The sequence below is a fragment of the Pleurodeles waltl genome, chromosome 5 (genome assembly GCF_031143425.1).
Source record: "Pleurodeles waltl isolate 20211129_DDA chromosome 5, aPleWal1.hap1.20221129, whole genome shotgun sequence".
NCBI lineage: Eukaryota > Metazoa > Chordata > Amphibia > Caudata > Salamandridae > Pleurodeles > Pleurodeles waltl.
The window spans coordinates 28,653,319-28,680,811 of NC_090444.1; the positions used below are offsets into that span (position 1 = coordinate 28,653,319).

The 27,493-nt window shown below is 50.1% G+C and overlaps 1 pseudogene; it reads left to right on the plus strand.

The window, feature by feature from the left end:
- The first annotated feature begins 16,683 nt into the window (after positions 1 to 16,683).
- Positions 16,684 to 27,493, plus strand: part of LOC138296947 (olfactory receptor 2K2-like) — a 141,382-nt pseudogene continuing 130,572 nt past the window's right edge.

A 27,493-nucleotide genomic window follows, 5' to 3' on the forward strand; every position in this document is an offset into this window, starting at 1 on the left:
CACCCTCCAGTTTCGTTACGTCAATGATTGCCACTGTAGTCCCTGACACTGAACAAAACTACTTTGTGTGCCAATATGCTCCTTGTGGAAGAGCAGAATGCGATCGCTCACAGTAAAGCCAGCCGAAAGAGAGAGAAATAGAAGTTTAATAAAAACAAAATGTTTTGTTAACACCAGACCTAATTAGGGACCAAGACCCACATGTAGGTAGCTTTTTGCATGTCGCAAACAGCGACTTTCGCTGTTTGCGGCGTGCAAAAAGCACATTGCGATGCACAAACCCAGTTTTGCCATTCGGTAACCTGGTTACCGTATCGCAAAACGGGTTTGCGACTCGCAATTAGGAAGGGGTATTCCCTTCCTAATTGCGACTCGCAGTGCAATGTAGGATTGTTTTGTGACCGCGAACGCGGGCGCAAACCAATCGCAGTTTTCACCCATTTCACATGGGTGCTAACACTTTCGCTAAAGGGAAGGGGTCCCAATGGGACCCTTTCCCCATTGTGAATGTCAATGTAAACATTTTTTCAGAGCAGGCAGTGGTCCTGCGGAACACTGCCTGCTCTGAAAAAATGAAACGAAAACATTTCATTTTTCGTTTTTGTAATGCATCTCGTTTTCCTTTAAGGAAAACGGACTGCATTACAAAAAAAACAAAAAAACAGCTTTATTAAAAAGCAGTCACAGACATGGTGGTCTGCTGTCTCCAGCAGGCCACCATCCCTGTGAGGGCCACCATTCGCAAGGGGGTCGCAAATTGCGACCCAACTCATGATTATTCATGAGGTGGGCATTTGCGAAGCCCTTGCGAATCACAGATGGTGCCATCCTACATTCGGATTTGCGACTCGCAAATTGCGAGTCTCTCTGACTCGTAATTTGTGGGTCGCAAATCTGAACCTACTCATATGTGGCCCCAAAGTCTTAAAGAAAGTCACAAAAGTGACCCTATAAAATATTTGTGAACTGTATTTTAGCATGGGTAAATACGATGTGTAGATTTGCTCATGTGAAAATCTATTGAGCATTTGCAAGTTCATTTTCCCTCCAGCCACTTTCTTCCCAACCCTGGAAGAAGTTCTAATTCTGCCATTGTCGGGAGTAAATGTCCAACCTTTCTTATTATGGGAAAATATTAGAGAGAAGCTGGTGAAAATCTTTAAAACATGCAGGTTAGTAGGTTTGCAGGCTCAAAGGCATTTCAGCCCTGGAACTATTGCTTACTGCTTCCTCCAGCCCCAGTATGCAGATCTGCAGAAAGGTGGAAAAATAAGGAAATTGCTACAGTAGGGATTGAAACTGCAAGTATTCAAGCCCTACTAAGGTAGTAGCCCTGGCATAATCAGAGAGGCTATTATCAGAGCTCTTACATAATGAGATTGCTGCCATAATTGGTCGCCACACTACATGGCACAAAAGGGACAAGTAGATCTTTTTACAGGACAAGTAGATTTGAGAAGCAACTTGTCCCCTGGACAAGTAGATATTTTAATAAATTCCACACCCCTGCTACGGGGTCGCTCCCCCTGCGTGACATTGGCGCCAAAAAACAAATCCCCGGTGCCTAGTGGTTTCTGCCCCCTTGGGGGCAGATTGACCTAAAATCGGCCGATCTGCCCCCAGGGGGGGCAGAAATGGCCTAAAATAAATTGCCCTCCCCCCCAGGGAGCGACCCTTGCCTAAGGGGTCGCTCCCTTTGCGTGAAATTCACGCAAAGAAAAAACTCCCTGGTGTCTAGTGGTTTCTACCCCCCTTGGGGGCAGATTGGCCTCATCAAAATAGGCCAATCTGCCCCCAAGGGAGGCAGAAATGGCCAAAATATAATTTTCCCCCAAGGGGAGCGACCCTTGCCTAAGGGGTCGCTCCCCACCAAAAAAAAAAAAAATGAAACAAAAAAAAAAAAATGGTCCCTGGTGCCTAGAGGTTTCTGCCCCCCCCCTGGGGGCAGATCGGCCTAATAGTAGGCCGATCTGCCCCCAGGGGGGGCAGAAAAGGCCTTCCCGAAAATATGCCCCCCCTGGGAGTGACCCTTGCCCAAGGGGTCGCTCCCTTTTGTCAATAACAATAAAAAATAAAAAAAATCCCTGGTGTCTAGTGGTTTCTACCCCCCTTGGGGGCAGATTGGCCTCATCAAAATAGGCCAATCTGCCCCCAAGGGGGGCAGAAATGGCCAAAATATAATTTTCCCCGAAGGGGAGCGACCCTTGCCTAAGGGGTCGCTCCCCACCTCAATAAAAAAAAATGAAAAAAAAAATGGTCCCTGGTGCCTAGAGGTTTCTGCCCCCCCTGGGGGCAGATCGGCCTAATAAGGCCGATCTGCCCAGAGGGGGGGCAGAAAAGGCCTTTTCAAAAAAATGCCCCCCCTGGGAGCGACCCTTGCCCAAGGGGTCGCTCCCTTTTGTCAATTTCAAAGAAAAAAAAAAAAATCCCTGGTGTCTAGTGGGGTTTCAAAAGCCGGATTGCAAGCAATCCGGCTTTTGAAACCCTCGGAGGGACTTCAAAGGGAAGGAAATACTTTTCCTTCCCTTTGAAGCCCCTCCGGGCCTCCCAAGTGATTGAAAAAGAAATGCTTTTGCATTTCTTTTTCAATCGCGCTGGAAGCAGAGCTTCCAGCGCGACGAGGGAGGCCCCTGTGACACATCAGCGCGCGCGCGCTGACGTCACAGGGGGGGGGGGTGGGGGGGGTCGGGGGTGGAAGGGGAAGGGATTCCCCGGTCAGCCCTGACCTAGGGGGGTGGGGGGGCGGCCCTCGGGAGGAGCGCTAGCGCTTCTCCCGAGGGAAGCATTCAGGACGTAATGGTTACGTCCATGGCGCCACACGGGCGCTGCCATGGACGTAACCATTACGTCCGTGGCGGGGAAGGGGTTAACAACCAGTGTGGTCCCAGGCAGAAGGGCCAAAAGGCTTTTATGACATCTCATCCACTGAGGATAGAATGTCCTAAATTAAAAAGGAGTAAACAGAAAGACAAGCATTGGAATGTTGGGATAGAAGACGTGTGGCAGCCATTATTAGTTCTGAGCCATTTCTTGGCTTCAATGGTCTCCCAACATTGGAATCTTCCTAAATTGATTACATAGTTCCATGCCTGAACCTGATACTGACGTGATGCCGCCCACTGCGTGGACCACGTGCAAATCAGAACCTGGAGAAGGCCACTAATCACTGTTTGAAAATAGCAAAGCATCATCTGCTTTAACTTGAACCCCAGGGTTGGGGTGGTCCAGGATGGTGGGTTCTGTGCAAGACCTCTCATGTTTTGTCACAGAAATGATGTAAACTTCTTCAGCCTTTGTCAAATGTTGAAAAAACAATATAACATAATCAGATACATAAATGATACTTTAAATCCAAGCTAGTTCATACTATGCTGTGACAATCACAAGCGAGCAGGGATTCCTTGGAAGACGTCCCTGGTTGTAGTGTTGGCAAGTAACTGGTAGGCACAACTTACCACACAGAAATTCAGATGGGAAAATGCAATAAAGAGGCCTTTACATTTTGTTTTTATCTTATCACTTGCACATGATTCGCTCAGGGATCTAAGACGGATGTGAAATGTCAGGAAATGTCTCCTAACAAATTGCTGCCTGATCTTTTACCATTGAAACTGGTGTTTGCTTTTCTTTCTCTGACTGTAGAATGAGATGACTTTGCCATGTGAAATGTCTAGCAATCATGCAGTGCATCAGGGAATGTGAAAGCAAAGGCTTGAAAGACATCCCTAAAACAATAAAATTTACTTTCCGACAAATGAAGAGTATGTATGTTGCAAACTATCTCAGCAGTTAGGAAGGAACAAAATTTAAAAAAAAATTGTAAAAAGTGTGCTAGAAACCTAATTTCCACACTTCGTTTGTACGCTTTATAATTTTATCAGTAGATCTGCATGACTGTTCCATGTAGTTGTCGTTTGTGTATATGTAAATTACAGTGCATAATGCTCCGCACGGTCCTTTAGTTATATGTTTGTGACCATGTGGCCCAAAATGCACCACCAGCTACATGCAACACCCATGCCACGTTCCTGCTAAATAGGTATAGGCTGGAGCTGATTTGAGAAACTCTTTGTGCTACCCATGGATTTTTCGCAGTCCCATGATCGCAATCACGAGAGACTCAACATTGATGGGTGCACCGTCACTCTGAAAATTGTTCCGGGACCACTGCAGACTTCAATCATGGTGGACGAGAATTAAAGACCTTGACCTGATGTGTGGCCATGCACTTCCATTCTGGGCCTGGGAGTGTTGAAGGTTAGTGCAGCACATTCCATCAGCATCCTCAGGCCCAGGCTGGAAGCTGCAGATTCCATCAGCATCCTCAGGCCCAGGATGGAAGCTGCAGATTCCATCAGCATCCTGAGATCCAGGATGGAAGCTGCACATTCCATCAGCATCTTCAGGCTCAGGATGGAAGCTGCAGATTCCATAGGCATCCTCAGGTCCTGGGTGGAAGCTGCACATTCCATCAGCATCCTCAGGCCCCGGATGGAAGCTGCAGATTCCATCAGCATCTTGAGATCCAGGACGGAAGCCACACATTCCATCAGCATCCTCAGGCCCACGATGGAAGCTGCACATTCCATCATCATCTTCAGGCCCAGAATGGAAGCTGCACATTCTGTCAGCATCTTCATGCCCAGGATGGAAGCTGCACATTCCATCAGCCTCCTAAGGCCGAGGATAGAAGCTGCAGTTTCCATAAGCATACTCAGGTCCAGGATGGAAGCTGCACATTCCATCAACATCCTCAGGCCCAGGCTGGAAAATGCACATTCCATCAGCATCCTCAGGCCCAGGATGGAAGCTACACACCTGTTGTTCATTAAATCCCTATGTTGTGAGCTACGTGTATAGCACAAGCGGGGCCAACACCAGGGGGCCTGGTTTAGCATTGTTTGGAAAAATAGAATAGTAACTGTAGCAGAGGAATGGATGGCAGTGATTGTGTCACATGTATTGCAATATCATCGTACTGCAACCTCTAAAGAAGGGGTCTCCAACCTTTTCTGTGGTGAGAGCTACGTCTGATCAGTGAAAATCATAGTGAGCTACTGAAGGCCAAGTCACTCGTGCATTGTTACCATGACACCCCCTGTAGGAAAGTACCATCTTGCCTGGCATGTTACCCCCATATTTCACTGTATATATGTTGTTTTAGTTGTATGTGTCACTGGGACCCTGCCAGCCAGGGCCCCAGTGCTCATAAGTGTGCCCTGTATGTGTTACCTGTGTTATGACTAACTGTCTCACTGAGGCTCTGCTATCCAGAACCTCAGTGGTTATGCTCTCTCATTTCTTTCCAAATTGTCACTAACAGGCTAGTGACCAATTTTACCAATTTACATTGGCATACTGGAACACCCTTATAATTCCCTAGTATATGGTACTGAGGTACCCAGGGTATTGGGGTTCCAGGAGATCCCTATGGGCTGCAGCATTTCTTTTGCCACCCAAAGGGAGCTCTGACAGTTCTTACACAGGCCTGCCTCTGCAGCCTGAGTGAAATAACGTCCACGGTATTTCACAGCCATTTACCACTGCACTTAAGTAACTTATAAGTCACCTATATGTCTAACCTTTACCTGGTAAAGGTTGGGTGCAAAGTTACTTAGTGTGAGGGCACCCTGGCACTAGCCAAGGTACACCCACATTGTTCAGGGCAAATTCCCCGGACTTTGTGAGTGCGGGGACACCATTACACGCGTGCACTACATATAGGTCCTACCTATGTGTAGCTTCACAATGGTAACTCCGAATATGGCCATTCTGGTATTGAGTGGACAATTCCATGCATCCCTGGGGCTCCAGCATGGACCCCGGGTACTGTCAAACTAGCTCTCTGGGGTTTTCTCTGCAGCTACCGCTGCTGCCAACCCTCAGACAGTTTTCTGCCCCCCTGGGGCCTGGGCAGCCCAGTCCCAGGAAGGCAGAACAAAGGATTTCCTCTGAGAGAGGGTGTTACACCCTCTCCCTTTGGAAATAGGTGTTAAGGGCCTCAGAGGAGTAGCCTCTCCTGGCCTCTGGAAATGCTTTGAAGGGCACAGATGGTGCCCTCCTTGCATAAACCAGTCTACACCGGTTCAGGTAGCCCCTAGTCCCTGCTCTGGTGTGAAATTGGACAAAGGGGAGTGACCACTCCCCTGTCCATCACCACCCCAGGGGTAGTGCCCAGAGCTCCTCCAGTGTGTCCCAGACCTCTGCCATCTTGAATGCAGAGGTGTGAGGGCACAATGGAGACCTCTGAGTGGCCAGTGCCAGCAGGTGACGTCAGAGACCCCTCCTGATAGGCTCTTACCTGGTTAGGTAGCCAATCCTCCTCTGAGGGCTATTTAGGGTCTCTCCTGTGGGTATCTCATCAGATAACGAATGCAAGAGCTCACCAGAGTTCCTCTGCACTTCCCTCTTCGACTTCTGTCAAGGATTGACCGCTGACTGCTCCAGGACACCTGCAAAACCACAACAAAGTAGCAAGAAGACTACCAGCAACATTGTAGCGCCTAATCCTGCCGGCTTTCTCAACTGTTTCCTGGTGGTGCATGCTCTGAGGGCTGTCTGCCTTCATCCTGCACTGGAAACCAAGAAGAAATCTCCCGTGGGTCGACGGAATCTTCCCCCTGCTAACGCAGGCACCAAACTTGTGCATCACCAGTCCTCTGGGTCCCCTCTCATCTTGACCAGCGTGGTCCCTGGAACACAGGAGCTGGATCCAAGTGTCCCCGACAGTCCAGTGGCCCTTCTGTCCAAATTTGGTGGAGGTAAGTCCTTGCCTCCCCACGCCAGACCGTAATCCTGTGTACTCCATGAACTGCAGCTGCTAGGGCTCCTGTGCACTTTTGCAAGACTTCCTTTGTGCACAGCATAGCCCAGGTCCCCAGCACTCCGTCCTGCATTGCCCAACTCGCTGAGTTGGACTCTGGCTTCGTGGGACCCTCTTTTGTTGTGCTGAGATGACTGCCGTTCTCAGATCTTCTGAACGCCTGTTCAGGTGCTTCTGAGGGTGCTGTCTGCTTCTGCGTGGGCTCTCTCTGTTGCTGAGTGCCCCCTCTGTCTCCTCCTCCAAGGGGCGACCTCCTGCTCCTTCCTGGGCCCTGGCAGCATCCAAAACCTTCAATCACAACTCTTGCAGTTAGCAAGGCTTGTTTGCTGTATTTCTGCGTGGAAACAACTCTGCATCCTCCACAACGCCGTGGGACATCTTCTGACCAAAGGCACCTTCCGTTGTTGCAGAATCTTCGGCTTCTTCCACCCAGAGGCAGCCCTTTTGCACCTTAATCCGGCGTTTAGTGAGCTCCTGCCCCCCCGGACACTTGCGTTACTCTTGGACTTGGTCCCCTTCCTTTACAGGTCCTCAGGTCCAGGAATCCGTCTTCAGTGCTTTGCAGTCAGTTGTTGTCTTTGCAGAATCTCCTATCTCGACTTTACCGTCTTTCTTGGGTAGTAGGGTGTAACCGTGTGGGTGTGGAGGAACCACTCCAGACTGCGTTATAGTCTTAAAAACAAAGGAATTTTATTGAAGATATTGAGTGTGGCGTAAAACAGGTAAGTTTGTTTAACTCTTGAGTTGCTGGGTTTTAGGTGGTGGGATGTTCTTGTGGTTTGGTCCTTACTCGTCTCTTTCTGTCTCTCTTGTTCACAGGTCGTTCCCCGGGAACGGCATGTGGAGAGAAGAGAATAATAGCTGTAAGTGACTGTAGGAAAGTACCATCTTGCCTGGCATGATACCCCCATTTTTCACTGTATATATGTTGTTCTAGTTGTATGTGTCACTGGGACCCTGTCAGCCAGGGCCCCAGTGCTCATAAGTGTGCCTGAATGTGTTACCTGTGTAGTGACTAACTGTCTCACTGAGGCTCTGCTAATCAGAACCTCAGTGGTTATGCTCTCTCATTTCTTTCAAATTGTCACTAACAGGCTAGTGAGCAATTTTACCAATTTACATTGGCTTACTGGAACACCCTTATAATTCCCTAGTATATGGTACTGAGGTACCCAGGGTATTGGGGTTCCAGGAGATCCCTATGGGTGGCAAAAGAAATGCTGCAGCCCATAGGGATCTCCTGGAACCCCAATACCCTGGGTACCTCAGCTCTGACAATTCTTACACAGGCCTGCCACTGCAGCCTGAGGGAAATAACGTCCACGTTATTTCACAGCCATTTACCACTGCACTTAATAACTTATAAGTCACCTACATGTCTAACCTTTACCTGGTAAAGGTTAGGTGCAAAGTTACTTAGTGTGAGGGCACCCTGGCATCGTTCAGGGCAAATTCCCCGGAGTTTGTGAGTGCGGGGACACCATTACACGCGTGCACTACATATAGGTCACTACCTATATGTAGCTTCACAATGGTAACTCCGAATATGGCCATGTAACATGTCTATGATCATGGAATTGCCCCCTCTATACCATCCTGGCATAGTTGGCACAATCCCATGATCCCAGTGGTCTGTAGCACAGACCCTGGTACTGCCAAACTGCCTTTTCAGGGGTTTCACTGCAGCTGCTGCTGCCAACCCCTCAGACAGGTTTCTGCCCTCCTGGGGTCCAGCCAGGCCTGGCCTAGGATGGCAGAACAAAGGACTTCCTCTGAGAGAGGGTGTTACACCCTCTCCCTTTGGAAAATGGTGTGAAGGCAGGGGAGGAGTAGCCTCCCCCAGCCTCTGGAAATGCTTTCATGGGCACATTTGGTGCCCATTTCTGCATAAGCCAGTCTACACCGGTTCAGGGACCCCTTAGCCCTGCTCTGGCGCGAAACTGGACAAAGGAAAGGGGAGTGACCACTCCCCTGACCTGCACCTCCCCTGGGAGGTGTCCAGAGCTCCTCCAGTGTGCTCCAGACCTCTGCCATCTTGGAAACAGAGGTGCTGCTGGCACACTGGACTGCTCTGAGTGGCCAGTGCCACCAGGTGACGTCAGAGACTCCTTCTGATAGGCTCCTTCAAGTGTTGCTAGCCTATCCTCTCTCCTAAGTAGCCAAACCCTCTTTTCTGGCTATTTATGGTCTCTGCTTTGGGGATTTCCTTAGATAACGAATGCATGAGCTCATCAGAGTTCCTCTGCATCTCTCTCTTCACCTTCTGCCAAGGAATCGACTGCTGACCGCGCTGGAACCCTGCAAAACTGCAACAAAGTAGCTAAGACGACTACTGCAACTCTATAACGCTGATCCTGCCGCCTTCTCGACTGTTTTCCTGGTGGTGCATGCTGTGGGGGTAGTCTGCCTCCTCTCTGCACTAGAAGCTCCGAAGAAATCTCCCGTGGGTCGACGGAATCTTCCCCCTGTTACCGCAGGCACCAAAGAACTGCATCACCGGTCCCCTGGGTCTCCCCTCAGCACGACGAGCGAGGTCCCTTGAATCCAGCAACTGTGTCCAAGTGACTCTTCAGTCCAAGTTTGGTGGAGGTAAGTCCTTGCCTCCCCACGCCAGACTGCCTTGCTGGGAACCGCGACTTTTGCAGCTACTCCGTCCTCTGTGCACTTCCGGCGGAAATCCTTTGTGCACAGCCAAGCCTGGGTTCACGGCACTCTAACCTGCATTGCACGACTTTCTAAGTTGGTCTCCGGCGACGTGGGACTCCTTTGTGCAACTTCGGGTGAGCACCATTTCACTCCTCTTCGTACTGCCTGTTCCGGCACTTCTGCAGGAGCTGCCTGCTTCTGAGAGGGCTCCTTTTCTTGCTCGATGCCTCCTCTGTCCCCATACGCAATTGGCGACATCCTGGTCCCTCCTGGGCCACAGCAGCATCCAAAAACGCTAACCGCACGACTTGCAGCTAGCAAGGCTTGTCGGTGATCTTTCGGCGGGAAAACACTTCTGCATGACTCTCCACGGCATGGGGGATGCATCCTCCAAAGGGGAAGTTTCTAGCCCTTGTCTTTCCTGCAGAATCCTCAGCTTCTACTGTCCAGTAGCAGCTTCTTTGCACCCACAGCTGGCATTTCCTGGGCATCTGCCCATCTCCGACTTGCTTGTGACTTTTGGACTTGGTCCCCTTGTTCCACAGGTACCCTCGACTGGAAATCCATCGTTATTGCATTGCTGGTTTGTGTCTTTCCTGCAGAATTCCCCTATCACGACTTCTATGTCCTTTGGGGAACTTTAGTGCACTTTGCACTCACTTTTCAGGGTCTTGGGGTGGGCAATTTTTCTAACCCTCACTATTTTCTAATAGTCCCAGCGACCCTCTACAAGGTCACATAGGTTTGGTGTCCATTCGTGGTTCGCATTCCACTTTTGGAGTATATGGTTTGTGTTGCCCCTATCCCTATGTGTCCCCATTGCATCCTATTGTAACTATACATTGTTTGCACTGTTTTCTAAGACTATACTGCATATTTTTGGTATTGTGTACATATATCTTGTGTATATTTGCTATCCTCATATCTGTGTATTGTGTTTTCTTATGATATTGTGCAAGTGACACTAGTGGTACTGTAGGAGCTTTACTCGTCTCCTAGTTCAGCCTAAGCTGCTCTGCTAAGCTACCATTATCTATCAGCCTATGCTGCTAGACACCCTATACACTAATAAGGGATAACTGGGCCTGGTGCAAGGTGCAAGTACCCCTTGGTACTCACTACAAGCCAGTCCAGCCTCCTACAGTGACCGTGATACTGGTATCTCTTGTTTCTTTACAATGTCTTTATGGTCCCTGACTTACTGTTCTTGACGAGGTTACATTTCTCACATTAGCTCAGATTAGCACGTACTTTTCCTTCTGTTTCTTAATGGTCTAATTCCTATTCTTTCTGTCTTTATATGTTTTCTTTCAGCGCTCAACCGTTCCTGTCCTCGGGTTTTGGCTGGCCCCTTAAAGGTGACGGTGGTCTATAGTGCCTGAAGGTAAGTTTTTGTGTCTCTCCCTGATCCTTGTTCGCTTCCCTCTTTCTCCTTCCCTTTTCCCCAGTGCTCGTGCATTTATGTTTTCTCAGTGTTTGTCCGTCCCCCTCCCTTCACCCCGTGTTACCTTTTTCCCCCCTCCCCCCTCCCTTCTCACTCCACTCCTTTATCTCTTTTGTACTTGCACTCATTCAGGGACGTAGTCCCATGCACCTGAATGGCCACGCTTCTCCTGGAGCGTGGCGGGATGCTGCATTTCGTCCTCCTGGTTGCCTGGAACTGGGTTGTCTGGCAATCGTCTTCCAGTTTCTCCTTCGATACCCAAACAGTACCGCCTGTGCTGGTTCACAGGTTGGCTCCGCTCCTCGTCTTCCTCCTTCCAAACTCCGAACGCTGCAAGTGCTGACAGCGGCACATTTGACCTTCTGGCGTCCCGCCACTGCGGATCTACCGACCAATCACGGGCAGAGTGACCAGGAAGCTTCGGAGTAACAGGGGCAGAGTCAGCACAAGTGAGAGCCATGTGCGGGCGAACTGGTTCCAGCCCGTCACATACACTCCCCCTAGAGAGCGGCCTGTCGAGGCGCTCCAAAGCCGGATAATGGGAAAGGAAATCCGCGGCCACCATATGTTTCCCTGGCAGATGCTGGATCCGAAAGGAGAATGGCTGTAAGGAAAGGAACCAGTGGAGAACACGGGAGTTAGTGTCCTTATGATGGGTAAGCCAGGTCAGAGGAGCGTGATCAGTAATCAGGGTAAAAGTCCTACCCGACAGGTAATATCTGAGAGATTCAATCGCCCATTTAATCGCCAAACACTCCTTCACTATAGCTGGATAATGACATTCCCACAGTAGAAATTTCCTGCTGATGTACAACACTGGGTTGAGGGAATCATCATCCTGCGGTTGGAATAACACTGCCCCAAGCCCCACGTCGGAGGCATCAGTCAATAACACAAAAGGTTTACCAAAATCAGGACAACACAGCACAGGTTCAGACGTGAGAGTGGTTTTTAGCTGATCAAAACTACGTACTGCAGTCACAGAGGGGGGTCCAAGGGTGTTGGGACAGGAGTTTTTCAGCATATTAGTAAGAGGTTCCGCAATTGTGGAGAAATGAGGAATAAAGCGCTGATAATAGCCAATCAAACCCAGGAAAGCCCTAATGTCCTTTTTTCTCTTGGGAAATTCCATTTTAGAGATGGGCTCTACTTTTTCTACTTGTGGGCTAATCCTACCGTTCCCCACAATGTAGCCCAGATACTTGATACTAGTTTGTCCGAGTTTACATTTGTCAGGATTGGCGGTTAAGTGAGCCTTTCGTAGAGCATGCAATATGGTACCTAGATATGTCATGTGCTCCTCCCAGGTCTTGCTATATATAACAATGTTATCGAGATAGGCAGCAGCATATTGCTGAAAAGGTCGTAGGATTTCGTCCATGAGCTTTTGGAAGGTGGCAGGAGCCCCATGGAGCCCAAAAGGGAGGACAGTAAAGTGATATAATCCCAAAGGGGTAGCAAATGCTGTTTTTTCTTTGTCTTCCCTTCTTAAGGGTATCTGCCAATAACCCTTCGTGAGATCTAGGGTGGATAGATATTTGGCTTGGCCTAATCTCTCAATCAGTTCGTCGATTCTAGGCATGGGATAAGCATCAAAATAGGTTAGGTTGTTGACACCCCTATAATCTACACAAAACCGAGTACTGCCATCTGGCTTGGGTACCAATACGACTGGCGAGCACCAAGGGCTGGTTGACGGCTCTATGATACCCGCTGCCAACATGGTTTGGACTTCTTCTTCAATTATCTTTTGCTTTGCTTCAGGGATGCGGTATGGCCGCTGTCGTGAGACAGTATTTGTTTTCAAGCGGATGGGATGTTGGACTAGGGTGGTTCTACCCGGATATTTAGAAAAGATATCTTGATTGTGCTGTACTAAACGGGTTAGTTGGTTGTGATACCCTTTAGTAAGATCGGGATTGATCCATGGTTGTACCTGGTTGGACTGATCCTGGGGAGTTATCTTGGGATACGGGATGTCGTCAGTAATCTCGGAGTTGATAAAGTGAACAGAGTTGTCTCCTGTGGGTTCTAGCCATTTCTTAAGTAGATTGATGCGATACATTTGCTCCCTACCACTTCCTTGGGGAATGGCCAGCTTATAGGTGGTGGGGTTGATCTGTGCTATCACTTCAAACGGTCCCTTCCATTTGGCCAATAACTTATTGTCAGTGCTAGGGAGTAAGACTAGAGCTTTGTCTCCTACTGATAAGGTGTGAACAGTACTTCGGGTATCATATATTTGCTTCTGCTTATCCTGTGCTTCCTGTCGGGCCGAATGGGCTTCTTCCCATACTGTATGAAGATTGTCTCTTAAATCCCTGGTGTAGGTTAAGAGGTCTTTTACTTCCTCTTCTGTGTCCTCCCACTGTTCTGCTAACATATCTAACAGTGTGCGTGGCTGTCGGCGGAACAACATCTCAAAAGGACTATGGCCTAGGGACGCTTGTACATGGGTACGGATAGCATATAAAACCAATGGTAGTTTCTTTTCCCAGTCTTTCCCAGCTTCAGATATACTTTTGCTGAGTAAGGATTTAATGGTTTTGTTGTATCTTTCTACTAGCCCATCTGTTTGCGGATGATATACTGAGGTACGGATCTGTTTCACCCCCAGTAGTCGACATACTTCTGTCATTAATCTGGACATAAAAGGAGTCCCTTGGTCTGTCAATATCTCTTCCGGGAAACCCACCCTGGAAAAGAACTCTATCATAGCCTGAGAGATAGCTTTAGTGTGTATACTGGGAAGGGGTATGGCCTCGGGATATCGTGTAGCATAGTCCACCAAGACTAACACATACTGTCTACCCCAAGTGGAAGGGGTAAGGGGACCGATAAGGTCCATTCCAACCCGGGTAAAAGGAATATCAATAATGGGAAGAGGCTGAAGGGGAACGGGTTTTTGTGGAGAGGGGTTATACAACTGGCATTTGGGACACTCGGAACAATGCTTACGTATCTCGCCATAAACCCCAGGCCAATACAATCGTCTAAGGACCGCTCCTTCCGTTTTCTCCCTTCCCAAGTGCCCTTCCCCATTATCCCCATGTGCTAGTTGCAACACTTGTTGACGGTGACTTCTAGATACTACTAATTGTAGGTCATTTCCTCTTGTGGGCGTGGGATTTCTATATAAGAGATTATTACGAATCAAGAATCAGGGACCTACCCCTTCTGCTGTCCCTGACTCGGCCTGCTGTCATGCGTATTTTAAGGTAGGATCCTCATTTTGATTCTGTCGGATTGTGCAAACCTTCCCAATTCCAATAGAACCGGTTTGGGATGGGCTGTTCTGTGTATAGGAATGTCGTTGCTCTCTTTTTTGTCTCCTGCTGAGGGCTATTTGTACCTGTTTGGGTTCCTCTGAGACCATTCCACTAGGTGCTTCCATCCACCAATTTCTCAGAAGGTGCTCTTGTCCTGCTTTCTCTAACAAGGAGGAAAAATCCTCATAATCTGTCCAGAGGATTATATCCTCATCGAGGCTGGGAAGCACCCCTACCCGGAGTGTCTCACTCTGTTCTCTCCATTTCAATTGTATTGTCGCCATGGGGTAAAAAAGTTGATCACCATGTACACAGGTAATGAGGACCTGAGCCTCTGTATCTTCCTTCCCTGACAATACTAAATCATCCCTGATCACGCTCTGGCTAAATCCAGAATCGATTAGAGCCATCCTTTCTATTTCATTGATGATGAGAGGGAGGGTATATTTGGGTTTCTCCCCTCCAGCCCAGAATACTCTTCCCTTGGTCAGGCCTATCTCCATGGGCTCCTCTGTGTCTTTTTTTTTTAGGGCAATGCCGGGCAATATGGCCCCACTCTGAATAGTGATAACACTGGGGACCATGGCTTGTGTATCCAGAGGGACCCGGACCAGCTGGTTGTGATAGGTCAGTTCCGGGATTCCCTACAGACCGCGGCAGATGCATTCTAGGTAGGGCCGGTCAGGCTGGAGGTGGAGGGGCCCGACTAACGGTAGCCCGGAAGTCCGAGCCTCTATGAGAAGCGCAGGCAAGCTCTATGGCTGTTTCATTCGTGAGTCCAGGATGTTGTCGTACCCAGTTCCGGGTGGTAGGTGGTAGAGCATCTAAGTACTGTTCCAAGACTATGATGTCAAACAAGTCTTCTCTTGTGTTCTCTGTGGGATGTAACCACCTCCCGGCTGCATATTGGACTCGATAATATAAGGTACGGGGGTTCTTCTGATGCTGCCATTTCATTTCTCTAAACCTGGTGCGATAACTCTCACTATCCAAACCTACTCTTTCTAAAATGGTTTTCTTAAGGTCTTTGTATGGAAGAGTACCACTCGGGTTAATAGCATGATATGTTGCTTGTAAATGGCCGGTGTGTAGGGGGGCGATATACTGACCCCATTTATCCTCGGGCCAGTTATCAGTGCTGGCCACCCTTTCAAAGTTTGTGAAGAAAGAGTCGGGGTCTTCCTGCTCCTGATATCGTTGCAACACACTACTTGGTACTGTGGGGTGTACTTTTGTATGAGGGATGGTATCGGTAAGTTTACCCAATGCTGTCTCATGAACCAGTTGATTATTGGCCATAATCGTGGCCTGACTCTTAAGGGCTGTTTGTAGCGCCTCTCGTTCCTCTTTGGCTTCTTTCATTTGTTGTTCCCACATTAACTGGAGATGCCGTTGCCCTTCTGCCAACTGAGCGATTACGTCTGCCATTGTTGCCTTTTCATCCATGGTGGCGGTATCTCCACAAATCCCACTTCTGACACCACTTGTAACCGTGTGGGTGTGGAGGAACCACTCCAGACTGCGTTATAGTCTTAAAAACAAAGGAATTTTATTGAAGATATTGAGTGTGTCGTAAAACAGATAAGTTTGTTTCAGTCTTGAGCTGCTGGGTTTTAGGTGGTGGGATGTTCTTGAGGTTTGGTCTTTACTCGTCACTTTCTGTCTCTCTTGTTCACAGGTCGTTCCCCGGGAAGTGCATGTGGAAAGAAGAGAATAATAGCTGTAAGTGACCGTGATACTGGTATCTCTTGTTTCTTTACAATGTCTCTATGGTCCCTGTCTTACTGTTCTTGACGAGGTTACATTTCTCACATTAGCTCAGATTGGCACATACTTTTCCTTCTGTTTCTTAATGGTCTAATTCCTATTCTTTCTGTCTTTATATGTTTTCTTCAGCGCTCAACCGTTCCTGTCCTCGGGTTTTGGCTGGCCCCTTAAAGGTGATGGTGGTCTATGGTGCCTGAAGGTAAGTTTTTGTGTCTCTCCCTGATCCTTGTTCGCTTCCCTCTTTCTCCTTCCCTTTTCCCCAGTGCTCGTGCATTTATGTTTTCTCGGTGTTTGTCCGTCCCCCTCCCTTCACCCCGTGTTACCTTTTTCCCCCCTCCCCCCTCCCTTCTCACTCCTCTCCTTTATCTCTTTTGTACTTGCACTCATTCAGGGACGTAGTCCCACGCACCTGAATGGCCACGCTTCTCCTGGAGCGTGGCGGGATGCTGCGTTTCGTCCTCCCAGTCGCCTGGAACTGGGTTGTCTGGCAATCATCTTCCGGTTTCTCCTTCGATACCCGAACGGTACCGCCTGTGCAGGTTCACAGGTGGGCTCCGCTCCTCGTCTTCGTCCGCTCCTCGTCTTCCTCCTTCCAACCTCCGAACGCTGCAAGTGCTGACAGCGGCACATTTGACCTTCTGGCGTCCCGCCACTGCGGATCTATCGACCAATCACGGGCAGAGTGACCAGGAAGCTTCGGAGTAACAGGGGCAGAGTCAGCACAACTGAGAGCCATGTGCGAGCGAACTGGTCCCAGCCCGTCACATAGGGTAACTTTACTCCTACTTTTCAGGGTCTTGAGGTGGGGTATCTTGGACACCCTTAGGGTTTTCTTACACTCCCAGTGACCCTATACACACTATACTAAGCCTGGGGCCCATTCGTGGTTCACATTCCACTTTTGGAGTATATGGTTTATGTTGCCCCTAGGCCTATTGTCTCCTATTGCATTCTATTGTGTTCAACAGTGTTTGCACTACTTTCCTAACTGTTTACGTACCTGATTTTGGTTTGTGTGTATATTTTGTGTATTTTACATAACTCCTAAGGGAGTATATCCTCTGAGATATTTTTGGCATATTGTCATTAAAATTAAGTACTTTTATTTTTAGTAACTCTATGTATTGTGTTTCTTATGATATAGTGCTATATGATATAAGTGGTATAGTAGGAGCTTTGCATGTCTCCTAGTTCAGCCTAAGCTGCTCTGCTATAGCTACCTCTAACAGCCTAAGCTGCTAGAACACTACTAATCTACTAATAAGGGATAACTGGACCTGGCACAAGGTGTAAGTACCATCAAGTACCCACTATAAGCCAGGCCAGCCTCCTACAACCATCCACTGCCAGACCTTCAGACAATGGAGTAACTGTAGAAGGCTGGCCTGGCTTGTAGTGGGTACCAAGGGGTACTTACACTCTGTACCAGGCCCAGTTATCCCTTATTAGTGTAGAAGAGGTGTTTCTAGCAGCTTAGGCTGATAGAAGGTAGCTATAGCAGAGCAGCTTAGGCTGAACTAGGAGACATGCAAAGCTCCTACTATACCACCGGTGTCACATGCACAATATCATAAGAAAACACAATACACAGATATACTAAAAATAAAGGTACTTTATTTTTATGAAAATATGCCAAAAGTATCTCAGTGAGTACCCTCAGTATGAGGATGCCAAATATACACAAGATATAGGTACACAATACGAAAAATATGCAGTAATAGCAAAAGGAAGTAATGCAAGCAATGTAAAGTTACAGTAGATTGCAATGGGAGCACATAGGTATAGGGGAAACACAAACCTTATACTCCAAAAGTGGAATGCGAACCACGAATGGACCCCAAACCTATGTGAGCTTGTAGAGGGTCACTGGGACTGTAAGAAAACAGTGAGGGTTAGAAAAATAGCCCACCCCAAGACCCTGAAAAGTAGGTGTAAAGTGCACCTATATTCCCCAGAGAGCATAGAAGTAGTGATAGGGGAATTCTGCAAGGAAGACCAACACCAGCAATGCAACCAAAGTGGATTTCTGGACGAGAGTACCTGTGGAACAAGGGGACCAAGTCCAAGAGTTGCGACAAAGTCGAGATTGGGCAGATGCCCAAAAAATGCCAGCTGATGGTGCAAAGAAGCTGCCACCGGATGGTACAAGTGGGGATTCTGCAAGAACGAAGAGGGCTAGAAACTTCCGCTTTGGAGAATGGATGTCCCACGTCGTGAAGAAGCTTGCAGAGGTGTTCCCACGCAGAAAGACCGCAAACAAGCCTTGCTAGCTGCAAGGGTCGCGGTTAGGGTTTTTGGATGCTGCTGTGGCCCAGGAGGGACCAGGATGTCGCCACTTGGATGAGGACACAGAGGGGGCGCCCAGCAAGTCAAGGAGCCCTCAGAGAAGCACGCAGCACCCGCAGAACTACCGGAACAGGCACTTGGAAGAGAAGTGAACTGGAGCCCACCCGAAGACACAAAAGGGAGTCCCACGACGCCGGAGGACAACTCAGGAGGTTGTGCACTGCAGGTTAAAGTGTCGGGTACCCAGGCTTGGCTGTGCACAAAGAAAATCCTGGAAGAGTGCACAGGAGCCGGAGCTGCTGCAAATCACGCGGTACCCAGAAATGCAGTCTAGCGTGGGGAGGCAAGGACTTACCTCCACCAAACTTGGACTGAAGAGTCACTGGACTGTGGGAGTCACTTGGACAGAGTTGCTGAGTTCCAGGGACCACGCTCGTCGTGCTGAGAGAGGACCCAGAGGACCAGTGATGCAGTCTTTTGTTGCCTGTGGTTGCAGGGGGAAGATTCCGTCGACCCACGGGAGATTTCTTCAGAGCTCCTGGTGCAAGAAGGAGGCAGGCTACCCTGAGAGCATGCACCACCAGGAAACAGGCGAGAAAGCGGCAGGATCAGCGATACAAGGTTGCAGTAGTCGTCTTTGCTACTTTGTTGCGGTTTTGCAGGCGTCCTGAGCAGTCAGCGGTCGATCCTTTGGCAGAAGGTGAAGAGAGAGATGCAGAGGAACTCTGATGAGCTCTTGCATTCGTTATCTACAGAATTCCCCAAAGCAGAGACCCTAAATAGCCAGAAAAGGAGGTTTAGCTACCTAGGAAGGAGGATAGGCTAGCAACACAGGTAAGAGCCTATCAGAAGGAGTCTCTGACGTTACCTGCTGGCACTGGCCACTCAGAGCAGTCCAGTGTGCCAGCAGCACCTCTGTTTCCAAGATGGCAGAGGTCTGGAGCACACTGGAGGAGCTCTGGGCACCTCCCCTGGGAGGTGCAGGTCAGGGGAGTGGTCACTCCCCTTTCCTTTATCCAGTTTCGCGCCAGAGCAGGGTTGGGGGATCCCTGAACCGGTGTAGACTGGCTTATGCAGAGATGGGCACCATCTGTACCCATCAAAGCATTTCCAGAGGCTGGGAGAGACTACTCCTCCCCAACCCTGACACCTTTTTCCAAAGGGAGAGGGTGTAACACCCTCTCTCTGAGGAAGTCCTTTGTTCTGCCTTCCTGGGCCAAGCCTGGCTGGACTCCAGGAGGGCAGAAACCTGTCTGAGGGGTTGGCGGCAGCTGCAGTGAAACCCCGGGAAAGGTAGTTTGGCAGTACCCAGGTCTGTCCAAGAGACTCGAGGGATCATGGAATTGTCTCCCCAATGCCAGAATGCATTGGGGTGACAATTCCATGATCTTAGACATGTTACATGGCCTTGTTCGGAGTTACCATTGTGACGCTATACATAGGTAGTGACCTATGTATAGTGCACGCGTGTAATGGTGTCCCCGAAATCACAAAGTCCGGGGAATTTGCCTTGAAAGATGTGGGGGCACCTTGGCTAGTGCCAGGGTGCCCACACACTAAGAAACTTAGCACCCAACCTTTACCAGGTAAAGGTTAGACATATAGGTGACGTATAAGTTACTTAAGTGCAGTGGTAAATGGCTGTGAAATAACGTGGACGTTATTTCACTCAGACTGCAGTGGCAGGCATGTGTAAGAATTGTCAGAGCTCCCTATGGGTGGCAAAAGAAATGCTGCAGCCCATAGGGATCTCCTGGAACCCCCATACCCTGGGTACCTCAGTACCATATACTAGGGAATTATAAGGGTGTTCCAGTATGCCAATGTAAATTGTTGAAATTGGTCACTAGCCTGTTAGTGACAATTTGGAAAGCAGAGAGAGCATAACCACTGAGGTTCTGATTAGCAGTGACACATACACTAAAACAACATATATACACTGAAATATGGGGGTAACATGCCAGGCAAGATGGTACTTTCCTACACAACCCCCCCCCCCTCAAACGAAGGACAATAAGACTAGCCATGACCTGATGAATCTTCATTGTCTAAGTGGAAATATCTGGAGAGTCCATCTGCATTGGAGTGGGTACTCCTAGGTCTATGTTCCACTGTATAGTCCATTCCCTGTAGAGATATGGACCACCTCAACAATTTAGGGTTTTCACCTTTCATTTGTTTTAGCCAAAGTAGAGGTTTGTGGTCTGTCTGAACAATGAAGTGAGTGCCAAACAGGTATGGCCTCAACTTCTTCAGTGCCCAGACCACAGCAAAGGCCTCCCTCTCTATGGCAGACCAACACTTTTCTCTAGGGGTCAACCTCCTGCTGATAAAAGCAACAGGTTGATCCTGGCCCTCAGAATTGAGTTGTGATAAGACTGGCCCTACCCCTAATTCAGATGCATCAGTTTGAACAATGAATTTCTTGGAGTAACATGGGCTTTTTAGGACAGGTGCAGTGCACATGGCCTGTTTCAGCTCCTCAAAAGCTTTCTGACAGCTAGCTGTCCACAATACCTTTTTAGGCATTTTCTTTGAAGTGAGGTCATTAAGAGGGGCTGCAATGGAGCCATAGTTCTTTATGAACCTTGACCCAAGGGTAGGTCGCTCCCCCTGCCGCTGCAGCTCCTCCAGCTCCTCCAGGTTCCTGAGTTCCTGAGACCCACCTCACAGTAAGTACCCCCCACCTCCCAGCCCCTCGCACTGCCCCGCGCTACTCACCCTCTCTCCCTCTCCTGCTTCTTTTCCTCCTCTCTGTCTCTTCCTCCTCGCTCCTCCTCTGCAATCTTCTTCTGTACTCTTCTTTTCCCCGTCTTCTCTCTTCTTCTGTGCGCTCCTCAGCCTCTCCTGTCGCCTCTCTTCTTCCTCATCTTGCTCTGTGGTCTTCTGCCTTCTGCTCTTCATCTTCTGTATCTTCTTTGTTGATCTTCTGTTCGTCTGCTCTTCTGCTTCTTCGTCCCCTGCATCTTCCTCTGTGTTCTTCTGTTCTTCTGTGTTCTTCTCTTCGGTTTCTTCTGTGTTCTTCTGTTCTTCTGTGTTCTTCTCTTCTGTTCTTCTGTGTTCTTCTGTTCTTCTGTGTTCTTCCGGTCTTCTGTGTCTTTCTCTTCTGTTCTTCTGTGTTCTTCCGGTCTTCTCTGTTCTTACGGTCTTCTGTGTTCTTCTCTTCTGTTCTTCTGGGTTCTTCTGTTCCTCTGTGTTCTTCCTGTCTTCTGTGCTCTTCGCTTCTTCTGTTCTTCGGTCTTCTACGACCCCTGTCTCTTCCCGCCCCTGTCTCTGCCCTCCTGCCTCACCCCCCTCTATCTCTCCACCTATCTCTCACTATCACCCACATCTACCCTTTCGCTACCTGCCTCCCTCACTCCTCTACCTATCTCTCCATCTAACTCCCTCACTGACCCCCCTCCTCCTATCTACCTATTTTTCTATCTCTCCACCTATCTCTCCATCTATCTATTTCCCTATCTCTCCCCCCCGTCCCTACACAACCTCTGTTACCTATCTCACTATCCTCTCACTCTACCTCTCACCCTCACCCACCCTATCCTCTCACTCTACCTCTCACCCTCACCCACCTCTACCACCCCCCCTCCCCTATCTTTTCAACCCTACTCCTATCTCTCTCCCTAATCTCCTAAAACTCCTAACACTCACCCCCCTCCACCCTTAAACCCCCCTCCCTCAGCTCTTCTCACTCTACCTGTCCCCCCTCCCTCGCGCTTTCTCACCGTGACCTCCTGCACGCCCCCGCCCCCCAGCTCCCATTCGCCCCCAGCTGACCTCTCCCCCCCCTCCCTCTTATGGCAGCCGCTGCGCGACAGTGGTAGTGACCCTTGACCCAAGGGTAGGTCGCTCCCCCTGCCGCTGCAGCTCCTCCAGCTCCTCCAGGTTCCTGAGTTCCTGAGACCCACCTCACAGTAAGTACCCCCCACCTCCCAGCCCCTCGCCCTGCCCCGCGCTACTCACCCTCTCTCCTGCTCCTGCTTCTTTTCCTCCTCTTTGTCTCTTCCTCCTCGCTCCTCCTCTGTAATCTTCTTCTGTACTGTTCTTTTCCGGTCTTCTCTCTTCTTTTGTGCGCTCCTCAGCCTCTCCTGTCGCCTCTCTTCTTCCTCATCTTGCTCTGTGGTCTTCTGCCTTCTGCTCTTCATCTTCTGTATCTTCTTTGTTGATCTTCTGTTCGTGTGCTCTTCTGCTTCTTCGTCCCCTGCATCTTCCTCTGTGTTCTTCTGTTCTTCTGTGTTCTTCTCTTCGGTTTCTTCTGTGTTCTTCTGTTCTTCTGTGTTCTTCTCTTCTGTTCTTCTGTGTTCTTCTGTTCTTCTGTGTTCTTCCGGTCTTCTGTGTTCTTCTCTTCTGTTCTTCTGTGTTCTTCCGGTCTTCTCTGTTCTTCCGGTCTTCTGTGTTCTTCTCTTCTGTTCTTCTGGGTTCTTCTGTTCCTCTGTGTTCTTCCGGTCTTCTGTGCTCTTCGCTTCTTCTGTTCTTCGGTCTTCCCTGTCTCTTCCCACCCCTGTCTCTGCCCTCCTGCTCCTGCCTCACCCCCCTCTATCTCTCCACCTATCTCTCACTATCACCCACATCTACCCTTTCGCTAGCTGCCTCCCTCACTCCTCTACCTATCTCTCCATCTAACTCCCTCACTGACCCCCTCCTCCTATCTACCTATTTTTCTATCTCTCCACCTATCTCTCCATCTATCTATTTCCCTATCTCTCCCCTCGTCCCGACACCCCCTCTGTTACCTATCTCCCTATCCTCTCACTCTACCTCTCACCCTCACCCACCCTATCCTCTCACTCTACCTCTCACCCTCACCCACCTCTACCACCCCCCTCCCCTATCTTTTCAACCCTACTCCTATCTCTCTCCCTAATCTCCTAAAACTCCTAACACTCACCCCCCTCCACCCTTAAACCCCCCTCCCCCAGCTCTTCTCACTCTACCTGTCCCCCCCCTCGCGCTTTCCCGCCGCGACCTCCTGCATGCCCCCGCCCTCCAGCTCCCGTTCGCCCCCAGCTGACCCCTCCCCCCCTCCTCCCTCTTATGGCAGCCGCTGCGCGACGGCGCAGCGGGCGCGCCAGAGGCAAGCCCGTCTGCTCCCGTCCGTGCCTGGCCCGCGCCCAGCGCCACAACCCCTGGGCCCCAGCCCTCCCCTACCCCGCTGACCCGCTACGACCCCACCACCCTCCATGCCCTCAACCCCGGGCGCTCCAACACCTGCTTCCAAGCCCACCCCAAGCGCACCCATGGACCCTTCGCCTGTAACTCCTGCAAACGCATCTTCCACCACGCAACTACCACGATCACCAGCCCACGTGCCATCAACCACCTCAAGTGCATCCTGGTCAACGCGCGCTCTTTCCACAAGCACGCCGTGGAACTCTGGGACCTCCTGGACTCCACAGCTCCGAACGTCGCCTTCATCACGGAAACCTGGATGAACGCCTCATCAGCTCCAGACATCGCCACTGCCATCCCCGAAGGCTACAAGATCTCCAGAAAATACCGCACCAACCAAGTAGGAGGAGGTATTGCCATCGTCTTCAAAGACTCCATCAGCGTAACCACCTCCACCGAAGACACCCTTCTCGCCGCTGAACATCTGCATTTTCAAATTCGCACCGACCCCAGGACCACCCTCAGAGGATCCCTCGTCTACCGACCCCCCGGACTGCGCGCCCCTTTCAGCGACGCCATCGCCGACTTCATCTCCCTGCACGCCCTCGCCTCGCCTCGCCGGACTACATCATCCTAGGCGACCTCAACTTCCATCTGGAACAGAACAACGACCCCAACACCACCACCCTGCTCGACAACCTCGCCAACCTCGGCCTCAAGCAACTGGTGAACACCGCCACCCAAATCGCCGGACACACGCTTGACCCTATCTTCTCCGCCAGCAAACACATCTTCTTCAGCCACACCTCCGCTCTACACTGGACCGACCACAGCTGTGTCCACTTCACATTCCGACACGAGACCCGCCACCTCCGCACTCAACCCATCCCTCGTCGACAGTGGAACAAGATCCCCGAAGAGCAACTCTTCTACGCATTCGCCGCCAACCAACCCACCCTCACCACCGACCCCAACGACACAGCCCTCAGCCTCACAAACTGGATCTCCAACTGTGCAGACAACCTTGCTCCTATCAAACGCATGCATCGACAGACCAACACCAAAAAAACTCTCTGGTTCTCTGACACCCTCAAAGAATCAAAGAAAACTTGTCGCACCCTCGAGAAGGCCTGGCGCAAGGACCACACCGCTGACAACATGACCGCCCTCAAGAACGCTACCCGCGAACACCACCACCTGATCCGCGCTGCCAAAAGGAACTTTTTCACCGACAGACTGGACAAAAACAGCCACAACAGCAGAGAACTCTTCAGCATCATCTAGGAGTTCTCCAACCCCAACGCCAACGCCGTCACGCCCTCACAGGATTTGTGCGAATCCCTCGCCACCTTCTTCCATCACAAGATCAGCGACCTCCACGACAGCTTCGGACACCAGACCCAACCAAACACCACTGAACCCGCACCCCCGGCCGTCACCCTCAACAACTGGACCCACATCAACACTGAAGAAACCAAATCCATCATGAACTCTATCCACTCCGGCGCCCCTTCGGACCCCTGCCCTCACTTCATCTTTAATAAAGCCGACGACATCATCGCCCGCACCTCCAGGCCATCATCAACTCCTTTTTTTCTTCTGCTACCTTCCCCGAATGCTGGAAACACGCCGAAGTCAACGCCCTACTAAAGAAACCTACGGCGGACCCGATGTAGGAGGCTGGACTGGCTTGTAGTGAGTACCAAGGGGTACTTGCACCTTGCACCAGGCCCAGTTATCCCTTATTAGTGTATAGGGTGTCTAGCAGCTTAGGCTGATAGATAATGGTAGCTTAGCAGAGCAGCTTAGGCTGAACTAGGAGACTTGTGAAGCTACTACAGTACCACTTAGTGTCATATGCAAAATATCATAAGAAAACACAATACACAGTTATACTAAAAATAAAGGTACTTTATTTTTATGACAATATGCCAAAGTATCTTAGAGTGTACCCTCAGTGAGAGGATAGGAAATATACACAAGATATATATACACAATAGCAAAAATATGCAGTATAGTCTTAGAAAACAGTGCAAACAATGTATAGTTACAATAGGATGCAATGGGGAAACATAGGGATAGGGGCAACACAAACCATATACTCCAGAAGTGGAATGCGAACCACGAATGGACCCCAAACCTATGTGACCTTGTAGAGGGTCGCTGGGACTATTAGAAAATAGTGAGAGTTAGAAAAATAACCCTCCCCAAGACCCTGAAAAGTGAGTGCAAAGTGCACTAAAGTTCCCCTAAAGACAAAGTAGTCGTGTTAGAGGAATAATGCAGGAAAGACACAAACCAGCAATGCAACAACTGTGGATTTCCAATCTAGGGTACCTGTGGAACAAGGGGACCAAGTCCAAAAGTCACAAGCAAGTCGGAGATGGGCAGATGCCCAGGAAATGCCAGCTGCGGGTGCAAAGAAGCTTCGACTGAACAGAAGAATCTGAGGTTTCTGCAAGAACGAAAAGGGCTAGAGACTTCCTCTTTGGTGGACGGATCCCTCTCGCCTTGGAGAGTCGTGCAGAAGTGTTTTTCCGCCAGAAGGACACCAACAAGCCTTGCTACATGCAAATCGTGCGTTTGGCGTTTTTGGACGCTGCTGGGGCCCAGGAGGGACCAGGAGGTCGCAAATTGGACCTGCACAGAGAGGGAACGTCGAGCAAGACAAAGAGCCCTCACTGAAGCAGGTAGCACCCGGAGAAGTGCCAGAAACAGGCACTACGAGGATGCGTGAAACGGTACTTGCCGAAGTTGCACAAAGGAGTCCCACATCGCCGGAGACCAACTTAGAAAGTCGTGCAATGCAGGTTAGAGTGCCGTGGACCCAGGCTTGGCTGTGCACAAAGGATTTCCGCCGGAAGTGCACAGGGGCCGGAGTAGCTGCAAAGTCGCGGTTCCCAGCAATGCAGCCCAGCGAGGTGAGGCAAGGACTTACCTCCACCAAACTCGGGCTGAAGAGTCACTGGACGGTGGGGGTCACTTGGACAGCGTCGCTGGATTCGAGGGACCTCGCTCGTCGTGCTGAGAGGAGACCCAAGGGACCGGTAATGCAGCTTTTTGGTGCCTGCGGTTGCAGGGGGAAGATTCCGTCGACCCACTGGAGATTTCTTCGGAGCTTCTGGTGCAGAGAGGAGGCAGGCTACCCCCACAGCATGCACAAGCAGGAAAACAGTCGAGAAGGCGGCAGGATCAGCGTTACAGAGTTGCAGTAGTCGTCTTTGCTACTATGTTGCAGGTTTGCAGGCTTCCAGCGCGGTCAGCGGTCGTTTCCTTATCAGAAGGTGAAGAGGGAGATGCAGAGGAACTCGGCTGAGCTCATGCATTCATTATCTAAAATTTCCCCAGAGACAGAGACCCTAAATAGCCAGAAAAGAGGGTTTGGCTACCTAGGAGAGAGGATAGGCTACTAACACCTGAAGGAGCCTATCAGCAGGAGTCTCTGACGTCACCTGGTGGCACTGGCCACTCAGAGCAGTCCAGTGTGCCAGCAGCACCTCTGTTTCCAAGATGGCAGAGGTCTGGAGCACACTGGAGAAGCTCTGGACACCTCCCAGGGGAGGTGCAGGTCAGGGGAGTGGTCACTCCCCTTTCCTTTGTCCAGTTTCGCGCCAGAGCAGGGGCTAAGGGGTCCATGAACCGGTGTAGACTGGCTTATGCAGAATTGGGCACCTCTGTGCCCAACAAAGCATTTCCAGAGGCTGGGGGAGGCTACTCCTCCCCTGCCTTCACACCATTTTCCAAAGGGAGAGGGTGTCACACCCTCTCTCAGAGGAAGTTCTTTGTTCTGCCATCCTGGGCCAGGCCTGGCTGGACCCCAGGAGGGCAGATGCCTGTCTGAGGGGTTGGCAGCAGCAGCAGCTGCAGTGAAACCCCAGGAAGGGCAGTTTGGCAGTACCAGGGTCTGTGCTACAGACCACTGGGATCATGGGATTGTGCCAACTATGCCAGGATGGCATAGAGGGGGCAATTCCATGATCATAGACATGTTACATGGCCATATTCGGAGTTACCATGGTGAAGCTACATATAGGTAGTGACCTATATGTAGTGCACGCGTGTAATGGTGTCCCCGCACTCACAAAGTTCAGTGAATTGGCTCTGAACAATGTGGGGGCACCTTGGCTAGTGCCAGAGTGCCCACACACT